The 12,762-nt window shown below is 35.0% G+C and overlaps 1 pseudogene; it reads right to left on the minus strand.

Moving 5' to 3' along the window:
* Window positions 1-8,611: 8,611 nt before the first annotated feature.
* Window positions 8,612-9,567, minus strand: LOC149198986 (structural maintenance of chromosomes protein 1 pseudogene; annotated as a pseudogene).
* Window positions 9,568-12,762: the final 3,195 nt, after the last annotated feature.

Raw genomic sequence — 12,762 nt, forward strand, 5'->3', positions numbered from 1 at the left:
ATATATTAGAAACATGATACATGATATTGGGAGAAAACGCTTTCAAGCCTTAATTCATTAATTTACAAAAAATGATACATTATTCTCACACCCTCTCACAATATATGAGGCCTTGTAATATAGAAATGAGGTTCTCGTAACAAATTACAAATTTGGCTAATTGATTGAACCTCCTTCACAACTTTATCCAAAATATCTCCATGAATATCACCATAGATATATAAGCTGATTTTTTTTTTTTTTTTTCCATCCCTAACTTATCTCATTATTCTCATCTTTGGTCATACGTAGACTTCTAGAGTAAGTCTACTTTCATTATGAATAATTTCATATTTTATTGTGAATTATTCATTCACACTCTCTTTAATAAATACTTAATCAACATTTAATTTGTACTTAATGATTGCTAATATATGTATGAGACTAACATTCCCCCCTCAATCATAAGTCCAAAGTGAGAATATGGTACCATATCCAAGTTTTCATGCTGATACTCTTATGTATTGAGTTGTTGAATAAAATATGTGTTGAAGTTTTGAAAAAACTCTTGTGTTGAGCTACTAAAGAACTGCCTAAAAGACCACTAAAACTGGATGTTGAAAACAGAAAGTTCGCTTGTCCATCTGGAAAATTTGATGATTCCCATTGGCATATTTGTAGAGGCCCACTGGCATATTTGATGATTCCCATTGGCATATTTGATGATGGCCACTCGCATATTTGTGAATTCCCGCTCGCATATTTGTTGAGTTTTTCAAAACTTTTAGTCTAACAACCATCTTGAATTCCATCATCTTGCCCTCTTTGTAAGCTAAAAGGAGAGACAACAGGCGATTTTTGTTTAACAACTAATCATCTGCACTTTATTTTTGAAATCCCCATTTAAGGTGTAGGAAATTTTCTCTTTCAAAGATAATTTGTGAAATTTTTTAACTTTGTTCAATTCTACAGGCAACTTTCTCTTTACCTCTATCTTGAGTAGATTATAGAACTTATGCAACTTATTTACTTATAGATTCCATCTCCAAGGGTTTATACATCAATAATTAACTATCATTTTAGTCTTCTTCTGCATTTGACATTTCTCTAATAGATGATTTGTCTTCCCACAATGAAAACAAGGATGGAGGTCAAAACATTTACTCTCCATATGACCATTTCTTTTACAATGGTTACACTTAACAAGATTCTGGGTATTTTCTAAAAACCATGCACTTACAAACTGAATTGGTTTTGAGAAATATGAAACAAAAAATTTGTTTTCTTTGTTGTACCCAAAACCATGTTGATTTTTGTTGAATGAAATTTCTTCCCAAGGTCTGATCACCATCTTGGAAAGACCATTTTCTTATTGTTCTTCACACTTTCTACTGCTGCTGATATTTTGTGCTTGATTCATTAAGTCACATGTATCACACTGTGCATCAATAATCTCTCTTAATAATTCATTTGTATCACATGCTACATCAAACTTTTCAATTAGATGTTCAGTACAACTAGTTGCATCATTTTTATTTTGTAGCACAACTTGCTAGATGAGATCATCTATGTCACAAATTTCATCAACTTGGTGGATTAGATCATTTATGTCACAACTTTCATCAACATGGTGAATGAGTTCATATATTTCATGAATTTCATTTGTTGTTTTGATGAGGTCTTCTGTGTCACAAATTGCATCTATATTTTCTATACATCTTGCATCAAGTAGATCTTGTTTTTGCATCAATTTTATTTGAAGTGCATTAATGAGTTGTTCTTTCATATCTAGTTCATTTTGAAGATCTTTTGTTGCTTCTAATGTGATAGTCATTTGATTAATTATGTTTTGATTTTGCTCTATCTTCTACTCAAGTACTTCAATTTTGTTGTGCAATTCATGATTGTACTCTTGCAATTATTTAATTTCTAGCACTACATTTTGAAGATGCTTTTTTCCTTTACCCATTTTGGTCTTTAACATGCTTGCTTGTACTTGCTCGTTTGATTATGTAACCTTAAGGTGTTGGGTACTACCAATAATGCACCCAAAAATTCGATTAAAATCTTGAATTTGATGATTCAACTCACCCTCTCTCAAAGTAAAACATTACTTTGGATTACAACAATGACCTTCACTTAAAAGAAATTTCACTTATCACTCCATATTATACATCACTTATCACTTCAAATATCAGAAAAGTAACACAAATAAACTTATCACTTAAAATATCAGAAAAGTAACAAAAATAAGCTTATCACTCTAGAAGAACACACTTATCACTCCAAAAATATTACAAAATACACTCCTTATCACTCCATTACAAAAAATCTACTTTATGATCACTTTTTAAAATGTTCTTACATACATCCCATATAAAGGAAAGCTCTAGATAGATGTTTTGTGTGTAAAGTTTAATACATCACTCAAAACATGACCATAAGGTAAAACTACACTCCCCTTTTTTAATCACTTATGTATCCCATAACCTGGACATATATTATCATATTTATGGCAAATAAAAAATAAATGTAAGCATGTTCTAAAACACGATTTTGGAAGTGGTGCTTATGTGATCTATTTTCTTTCCCTCTTTTGTGCTTCCATGCAAAAAAAAAAAAAAAATGGGCAAACCATGCTCTCGTCACCTTCTGAAATTGGGAAGTTCAAGTGTCATTACTGTCACTATTGAAAGAATATCGAATATGAGATACAAACCAGATATGCTAGCAAAGATCTCATAGTAGCTAAAACCTCAATGGTTGTATGGTGGAACTGATCTTCAACAAAGTTTACATCGGTGCATCTTTGTTTTCAGACTCTTGACTTTATACATTGTATGGTTCCAGTTATTTGAACCTCACCTGCAAGCTACAAATGAACTAATATAGATCGTGAACGAGGAGGGAATAAAAATTGAAAGAGTGGTTAACTACCACACTCTAAAAATATGTTCCTTAAAGAACTTCAATCGCTTTTCACTTTGTGGTTCACCTTTGTTTTATGTATCCACAAACTCATGAAGTATTATATTGGATGAGGCAACAAGGATATAAACTCCTGCCCTTCTTCCATGTCGGATCTATGAAAACCTCCTTATGTGGATTGTTTCTCTTGTTGCCCGCCTGGAAATTTTAATTCTTAAGTTGATAGATGTGGTAATAGTGTGAGAGAAAATAATCCATTCAACTTTTAATGAATTCAAACTTGAGCACTTCACTTTTTACTTAGATTTCAACTGTAACAATAAGCCAATATCATAAACATATCACTCGCGACTTAGTTGGCTTCAGAAAGGTTGTACCTTACCTAAAATTCCATTCACAGGTTAAAATTTTACTGAGAATGTTTGCAAGGGAAAACCAATTGACTTTTCTCCAGATCCCTTACTCACTAGTTTGCAGCATCAATCAGCTCGACTTGCAGCATTTCTACAGTAGCTTATATGCAGAGAAAAATTTAACTAACTTGTAGGTTTGAGAGGAAATTAAACCGAGGGTTCTCTTCTAGGGAAAAAAACCCTAAATTACCATAAATTCTACCGTTATAACTTCCGCCTAATGAACGACCCATATTGACTATGAAATTACAATATTTTACAAGGTAATTTTTCATCTAATTTTTTCTTGGGGGGCTCCAAAGAATTGCACTCGGCCCTGTGGAAGCAATAATAGGGGGTGAGAAATTCCCCCCACACCCCCCATTAGGGACTGCAATTTAATCACGGTGGAAACAAAAAACCTTTGAATAATTAGGAAGTTAATTAAGCTCCACAACTAACATCCTTGATAACAAATCAGAAAAATTAGAGTTTTAATAGAAATTAGAGACTAAGTTGTCATTCACCGATCTCTTTTCTAACATTAATTTTCTCAAGGTGTAAAAAATTATATGCTTCACTGAGAAACATAGTGACATCCAGATACTATCATCATATTTCCTTTGGTTAATGCTAGCTCTTTTGATGTATGCATTATTTTGTTAATAGAATTTGCCTATTATTACAATTGTGCCTTAATGGGAAGAGTTCATATTTGTCACCAAGTTTTCTAACTAATGGGCCTCCAAATTAGACAAAAAGTAAGGCCCATCTAACTTTCTTAGGCGTGTGAAGGCTATATTAAACCTCTCCTTCTATATTTAATAATTTTTTTAGCTTTAATATGTTGTTAGGAAGGTAGAGATAATTGCATATTATGTGCCTATATTATTTATTTTTGCAGAATATGGAGTGAATTTTGAATGAGATAATATAGGGACTTACTCCCTACTCTAGGATGGACCAAGATTGGATAATAAATGAACTGAATATTATGAAATTATTGACAAATTCTGGAGCTCCATTGATTGAGGAAATCTAGGAATTTGTTCCCTATCATTTAATGAAGATTCCTAGTGTTGGGAACCAGATCCACTTTTTGAGGGATTTTGGAGGGGAAAGTTGCCTCCTTTCCAGGATAATATTTTCTCATCACTTTATATGAGTACAAATTTTAATTTTCCTCTAGGGGCATGCATTTCTTACTCTTCTTGTGGAGAAAACTTGTTAATTAGCAGCTCCACTATCATTTTAAGCAAGGATGTACTTGGATTGATTCAAATAATGAAGTTTGGTGCCATTTTTAGCTTCTAAAGCTTGGTTTCCTTCATAGCACTTTTAGTTTCCTTGGGCTTGGTCATCCTAGGAGCCTCATAGCCCTCTTTTACAATTTCTTTATTTCCTTTTAAATGTCTTTCTCACTTGCATCTCTTATTTCTACATTTAGTGTTCATGCCTCTTTTGTTGTAAGGTATCTTGGTTAAATGATTGAAGTGAGTTGATTTTAAGTTTATTTACAGATTCACAAGCATGATGCATCCTTAGAAGAACTTTGAAAAGTCATATTCATCATTGAAATACTTGGATTGATTTATTAGTTCACAAATCTATAATTTATGGAAGTCCCTTGTAGCAAAATAGTAGTAATTTTCTGCTATTTTTTAGAACATGTTAATGAGATTCATTTGAGTTGATTCCAATTGTATCGGGTCATAAAAAAAAAAAAAATATACCCCATAGAATTTGTACTTGATTACGTTAGGCATTTGGTAGGTTAATTAGCTCATGAGTTCTTGAATTTCCAGTTTTTAGAGTAGTCATTTTATGCTATTTTTTAGCACATGTTAACAAGAGTATTTTGGAGATTTCCAATTGGAAAAAAGTCCTAAGACATTCTACTTAATAAATTTTTTTCCATCTCATTTTCATTTGATTTACTTGGGCATTTGACAAGTTATCTCACTCTTGTAGCAATCATGGGCCTCTTGTAGCACATGTAAACTTGACCAGATTTGATCCAAAAGCTTGGTTTTTGTCTCTAAGTCTTGAATCATGACCCCTAAGTTCTGAATCGGTGATTGAGTAAGATCAAAATACCTCTTAAGCCTTGTCTCTTCTCCATTGCATTTCACCTCCGTAGTTTGGATTAGTGGACAAATTCATGACTTGAAGAGCATAATGATTATTTTCATGATTACTTTATGAAGCACCTTGTCAACTTGTTGAAGGCTCACAATTATCTACCTCAACATTATAAAGGAGATGACTTGATCAAGAACTTAGAGCAGTTCCTTTTCCATTGAAACGGTGGTTTCAACTAGTTAAACTAGGTCTAGTTACCTTCTCTCTATCTGCACTGGCTAAAGTATTCCCTTTTCTTACCAATAGAAAAGAGACATCAAATCATCCCTCTTGTTGATTAGGCAAGAAATTGTTCCTTAAGTTGATCTAGGGCTCTGTTATCACAAAATCAAGCACTGAAGGCTGCCAATCAGCAAGATTCTGTGTAACTATTTCAAACCAGGCTTTGGACTAAGGCTTAGCCTCCTTAGTCTGAGAGGGCTCTCTCACAGATTATGAATATTGACTAATGACAAGAAAAGATGGCTAACTCTTATAAGACACATGAAAAATAAGCTGGCTGGACAACATTGAATTGATTCCCATTGGGCTTATGGAGTCTCTCATATCTCAGCAAACAAAAACACTATCTTTTCATAGAAATCAGGGCACTTTACATCTATATGTTCAAACATAACTTTGAAACCACAGTTTGCCAAGGCATACAGGAAGTCAGAGCATGATTCATGAGTTCTGAGTGATTATGCATTAACAAAACTGTAAAAGAACCTTAAAGAAAGAATACCATCACACATTTGAACAAGAAGATCCATTGTGAATCCTGAGAAGAAAACACAGTCATTTGCATTACTGAAATTTGTTTATACATAAACCAAAAACAGTCTTCTCCAAAACATCCAACCCCCAATTACATAGATCATTCCCCTCTATATAGACACATACTTCTAACTACTTAGAGCTTCCACCTCCAGCATGAGGGGAGCTCGATGATTGCCACTAATTACCCTTATCCGCTATTGAACTAACCTATTAAATGCAATCAGCACTAACTGAAGTTCTAAAAAGTTCTAATTTAATTATAACTCTAACTCTATCTTTTTCGTAGAAGATTCCTTCTTGCAGCTTTGACACATGGTTTCCTTTTAGCTTGGCCGAGATGACTGAGATGAGCAATTAATGTCCCATGTTGGCTTTGGATACTGAAGGCTTTAATCTGCTCCGTGTTGGCTGAGAATATCCCTAAATTTTCGGTTCTGGTCCCCCATCACTTCGAATATGCAGCAGCATGAACTTTAAGTCTTTAATGAGCCAAGAATATAGGGCATCACCATGCTTCTGATATGATGGAAGCTTCTTTGATGGACAGGTGTGCCAACCAACTTCTCGTATGCAGCTCCCTCAAAACCTTAATCACCGAGAATAAAATGGCTTTATAACCAAAAATCTTAAACTTAGGTTAAAAGATTTCACCTTTTGTTAAAGGTACACCTGGCATATGTTGAATGGCTGTAGCAGCTTCCTTTAATCCCTTTCATGACACTGAGGTGTTCCCTTTGCAAATTTCTTATTCTTCCTTCAAACTGTTTGCCTGCGTTTTAAAAACAACACCTACAGCAGTTTCGCAATTTCGTAGCGCGCTACGAAACTGCTGTGTAATTTCAAGAACACAGTCTTTCTTTCTGACCAATTTCAATGCCTGCAAGACTCTTAAGATCCTTTAAACCAAGAAGAACAGTCTATAAAACCACAGTAGACAGCAGGGAGACCCTCCTTGTCTTGTAAATTGCAAAGAATAATCTGAAGTCGTTCAAGTGCAGGACAGAAACCCAAATGTTCGACTGGACCAAGGTTCGAATCTATTTTCTTTGCCAACTTGGTAAGGCCAATATCACTGAAACTAAAATGGTAAAATTCTTCAATGGACCCAACTAAGCGAAGGATCTGCAAATTCTGACAGGCGGAAATGACACTAAGGGATTCATCAATACCGTGATGCAGTTCCAGCTCTTGTAGCAAACTCTGTCTTGCTCCAAACATTGAGGAGAATAAGTTCAAAACAACCCACAAATACACATACATAATGATGGCTTGGAACAGAAAATCACGCTTCTTACATCTGTAAACATGACAACTTACAACGAGATAAACCAAATGAAAAACCTTGATTTGTTTGACTGGACTTATTTGAATGGAATGTGCATGTAATCTACGATGCTCATAAGATCCTACTTCCCTGTTAATGCCCAGGGTTGTCTTCCCACTCTTGCAAATAAGATTTTACTGAAGGATCATAATTTGTGGCTAGGCGAAGGTAGTGCTCTGCTCTCGAATGAAATTTTGATGATGGACCCTTCAGAATGTGCCACAGTAAAGCCCTACAGCCTGTTGTTTTCTCCTCTGAAGGCTCCATGGCAATTTCTCCCATTATTTTTCGTATACCTTTTATGAGCTGCTTAACAGATGCATTTCGGAGCACAAATGACATAGTCTCAGCCAAAAACTCTTGCACATATTCTCGATGGTAGTACCGCAGCTGCTTTGCTATCCTTATTACATATGCAATGTCCTTTACAAGAAGCTTCTGCATGTACTTCAAGATATAAGAGAAAGCTGTGAAAACCTGTTCAAGAATTTCAGGATTTCGATCTCCACTAGATTCTAGAAGGTTTCCCATGGCTTCCATTAGTTTATGGAGAAAAGGCATGAACTCCTTACGCAAATCCCTTGACAGAACTGCAATCAAACTGAGGATAGGCTCAAAGGAAATCTTAGCCTACATGTGCAACCGGCAAAGAAATTTTGATACAATAATTTCCTTGTGTAGCAAAACTCGTGGTAAAGTTTGCACCACTGGCATCAATTCTTCATATAGAAAAATAAATTCTGCCGCACTATTTAGTTCCCGCCATTGTAGAAGGTTTTCATGGAAAAATGATGTTCCTTGAGATGTTAACGCTCTAACCAAATGCCAGAACCAAGCAAGTTTTCAAGTGCCCTAGAACTTGATATGCGACTGGAGTGTGGATAACTAAAATGGCCATAATTAACACTAGACCATTTGCGCAAGTAACCAGATCTTTAAACCGGCCAAAAACATGGATTCTGAGAGCCAAAATAACACTCTGTATATCACTGATGAGGGATCTTATTTGAGTGATCAAATTCATGCAATCAGAATTGCCAGATGCCTCCCCAGGAAATCGATATTTGATACTCGGTATTCAAAGATTTCAGTTGTTCCTGCAAACGGAGATGTTTCTCTGCTTCCTTTCAGTAACTACAGTTATTTTTCTCTGATATGTGAAAGCTGATTTCTCCTCAGCTCTTGCCTTCTGATCTTCGAGATCTTCATAGTCTTTCTTAAATTCTTCAGAGCCAGATATGTGCTCAAAAAGTGCAGTAAGCTCTTTTGGATTCTTTGAAGCAATAGATTCAACATCACCCTGGAAGACAAAAAACAATTGCGAGCCTTAACGAGAATTCCAAGGGACTTCATCTTGTTGTTATATTCGTCTCATGTGACCGTCTTATTATTAATTCTGTAGTCGCTGCCGCCAGAGCCGACGACTGTGCGCGTGAAATGAAGCTCCTCGCCGCTGGCGTTCAAGTAAACAAGCTTAACGAAGGCCTTCCTTCCCTTCTGCTCTTTCTCTTTGTCGTCGTAGGCGTAAATGAGATCCCTCAGCTGCGCTCCTCTGAGCTGCATGGAGCGAACCCCTAGAACGAAACTGATGGCGTCCATGAGGTTGGACTTTCCAGCCCCGTTTGGTCCAATTATGGCCGTAAAGTTCTTGAATGGCCCTATCACCTGGTGCCCCTTATAAGACTTAAAATTCTCCAGTTCCAGCCGGTGTATTCGTCCGCTCGACACAACTGAAGGCATCTTTTTTGGCTGGGAAGTGACGGGAGAGCAAGGGTTTTTCTTCAAGCCTCGCGTTCTCTGTAAATAAGCTCCTCTATAAGATCTTCAAGGATACCTCAAATTCCTCTCATATGACCACATATGTATCTCTTGCCAGATATTTAGTCTTGATTGTAGTCCTTCTTAGGCCCTTCAAAGCAGTCTTCGTAAGATTTATTTCTGTAAAGATTGAGCTGGGCTTCACTCTTTTGGCTCTACCGTGGCTTCTCCTACAATCCTCGAAGTCTTGTTGGGAGAAAGGGCGCTGATTCCAAAGAATTCGCGGGCTCCTTACACAAGTCTCTAGGGAAAAGATCTGGATAAAATGATTTAATACACCATTGACATTTTTCTTTTGCAGGCATCAAATACTTTCTATGTTCTATCTCAACAATGGAATAAGTAGTCAAAACAAAATCATATTGAGAAAACTCGGCCACATCTTTACATCTATTTGCGCCATGATGAACCAACTTTAGTGCTTCTTTCAGCAGTGAACCGAGCAATCTCATTCCTCCATTGAATAACAACTACCATGGGACAAACAACAAGGGTGCTTTTAACCTGAAGTAGTACCTTGCAATCACTAAAACTGTCACCTTCAGATTCAGAACTGATGACAAGCATACACGCAGGAACTTGAGAGCATGCCTCCTGTAAAGTGCATCCACCCCAGAGCTATTTTGCATGACAGCTGCTATGGATTCGAACAAATCCCCAATTTTGTAGCGCGGCCTAAAACATGTTGCGCTGCGAAACTACAAAAAGGCTTTATGCGCTGCGGAAACACTTAAAAATTATTACATGAGCTACGAAATAACCTAAAGAGCTTTGTGAGCGGTTTTGAAATTTTGGCATTAGAATTTTCAGTGATAACAGGCTCAACCAAGCCACAACTAAAGTTTGTCTCTTTGATAAGAGGGCTTCTAGAAATGCAGAAACTAAAATCAAAATGCAGAATTTAACCTAAGATGCACTTATCCTAGACCTATCTCAATTGAAAGAAAGAGTATTATTTTTCTCAATCAAGGGCAAGCTAAAAGGATGGGAAAATAAGCATGTTGGAATTGAAATGAGATAAAGGAAATAGATCAGGGAAATAGTTCACAAGATCTAATCCTTGTTAAAGTAGATATAAACGACTAAATACCTAATAAATAGTTACCAAACACTTAACTGTAATTGAATCCAACTCCTAATAAACATATGAATAAGAAACAAAAGACTCATGTCATAATACTCAAATATTTCTAATAAAATGACATGTAGAAAAGTAGGACATCTATAATTTTAAACTATTAGATAGCTAGCCAACCTAAAGAAATAAAATTCTATTCTTATACAATTTCTAGTTTTCAAGACACATTTATGATTAATCCTGCAAGATAGATTGATCAATATTTTAAATGAGCTAACATGTAACATTTAACAATAATGCTAAATCCAAAAAATCTTCATACACTAGAAATATATTTGAAAGTTGAATTATTTATTTACAATAACCGATGTAAACAGTAGTGCCATGCAAACAATTACAGAAATAAATCTTATTATGAATATGAATCAAGTTACATAAACTTCATAATATTACAGTAGTGCAATTGTCCAGCTACCAGCAAAATTGGTTCCCTGTTTGCAAAGAAAGGCTCGAATCCCAATATATTAGTGCACATGAGCGCTAGACTCCCTCTACAAATGGGCTATAAGCTCCTATATTATTCTGTCTCTTCTCTTGGATTCCAATCCTCCTTAATCTCAACCCAGAGATGAGTATTTATACAAAATGGGAAAATATAACAGACTCCCCTTATCTCTCAACAAAAAAGTTAGTTATGGTATAGATGGCTTCAGTTGGAATTTTGGAAAAATGCATATGAGCACAGTAGAACGAATTGCTCCATTTGATTTGCGCAGTGCTAAAATTATCTCATTGGTTTAATTGATTCAACAACCTTTTCCTATTATTAGATCCATTTTCCGCCTGGAGAATTTCGTTGGCAATTGTATTATTGACCATATCTTGTTTCACTATCAGCCTTTATTGGAACCTATCTATCAAAAGAAACCATAATTATATTAAAAATGTTGTAAAACAAACTTTGTAAATAAACCAAATTATGGCCAAGATATATATGAATTCAAATGGCTCTTTGAATTTATATTACAATGGCCTATAGGAGGTGACAAGTGACAGATGTTAACATGTATCAGATAAACTGATATCAGGAATTTTAACAATGGAAATAATATAAAACTTACGATGTAAATAAATCCCGTTGAGGAGCAGATGTGACATCAACATTAAACCGTTGTTTATATGCTCATGGGATCCGGAGGAAAATAAGAAATGGGAGGTTTGGGTGTGAGCCAATAACAAAAGTCACGATATAATGAACGGACCTGATGTTATAATTAAACAAATTCTAAAAACCATATCGGGTCCGACATATCGGAGCCTGGTAGATATCGAAGGTCAAGAAGGATGCACATCAGGATATCTAAGATCGAACGGATATGATTATCAGAAATCAGAGAGGCAAGACGTATCGAAATATTAGAGTAGAATCATATGAGAGTATTGGGGAATGGTGTTTATTGGAGTTTTTTAAATGTGTCTCGAAAGGAAATCTCCGATATGCATTACCTTCAATATGCGGGAGCACAAACAATGACGTGGAATGTGGGTCCTCCGACAACCAATTTATTATATAGTTCCACAAGTTATATGACCACTTTATTATATTCATTTGATTATTGAAATGAGCCACTTTATAGATTGGAATTTCAATATTGGGGATTTCAAATGAATTCTGCCGATATCAAAGCTCCAATATAATATTTTATTGATATAAAAAGAATCACTTGTTTAATGATTAAGGCCTAACCTAAAGCCACTTAATTATATCAATCTCGGTCTCTGGGACTATGTATAAAATGAAATATTTACAAAATATAAATTAATATCTACAATTGAAAATTAATTATTTACAAATAAATAAATTTATGAAGCAAAAGTAATATACAATTTATACGTTTTAATAGGCCAAGGCAGTGAAAAATATCCAATCTTCAATTAGGTGCTATTTACAAACCAAACAACCAAATGAAATAAAAAACTTATGATAGGAAGATAGGAAAATATTCAACTCATTGAAGCAATCCAAATACTTAAAATCAAATATTAATATGTCCAACAGTTCAATCAAAGGGTCCCCGTAATGAGAATTAAGTGAATAATGGGGGGTTGTATTTTTACCCCAACAAAACTCTATTGAAAAAATCTATATTGAATGCAGTGATTGAAGAATAATTTCATTTTATTTCATACATATTAAGCTATCGTTTCCATTTCCAATATTGCTATTTCTATTGCATAGGCTAGGGTTCCTTTTGATGTACCATTTACACTCTGCAAATAGGTTAATGTTTACATTCGTACATATAGGATTAACATTTACATTCATGCAAAGTACAATAACC

This window comes from Pinus tabuliformis, chromosome 2_1 (genome assembly GCF_031772625.1).
Source record: "Pinus tabuliformis cultivar Carrire ecotype Pingquan chromosome 2_1, CPIR1, whole genome shotgun sequence".
Taxonomy (NCBI): Eukaryota; Viridiplantae; Streptophyta; class Pinopsida; order Pinales; family Pinaceae; genus Pinus; species Pinus tabuliformis.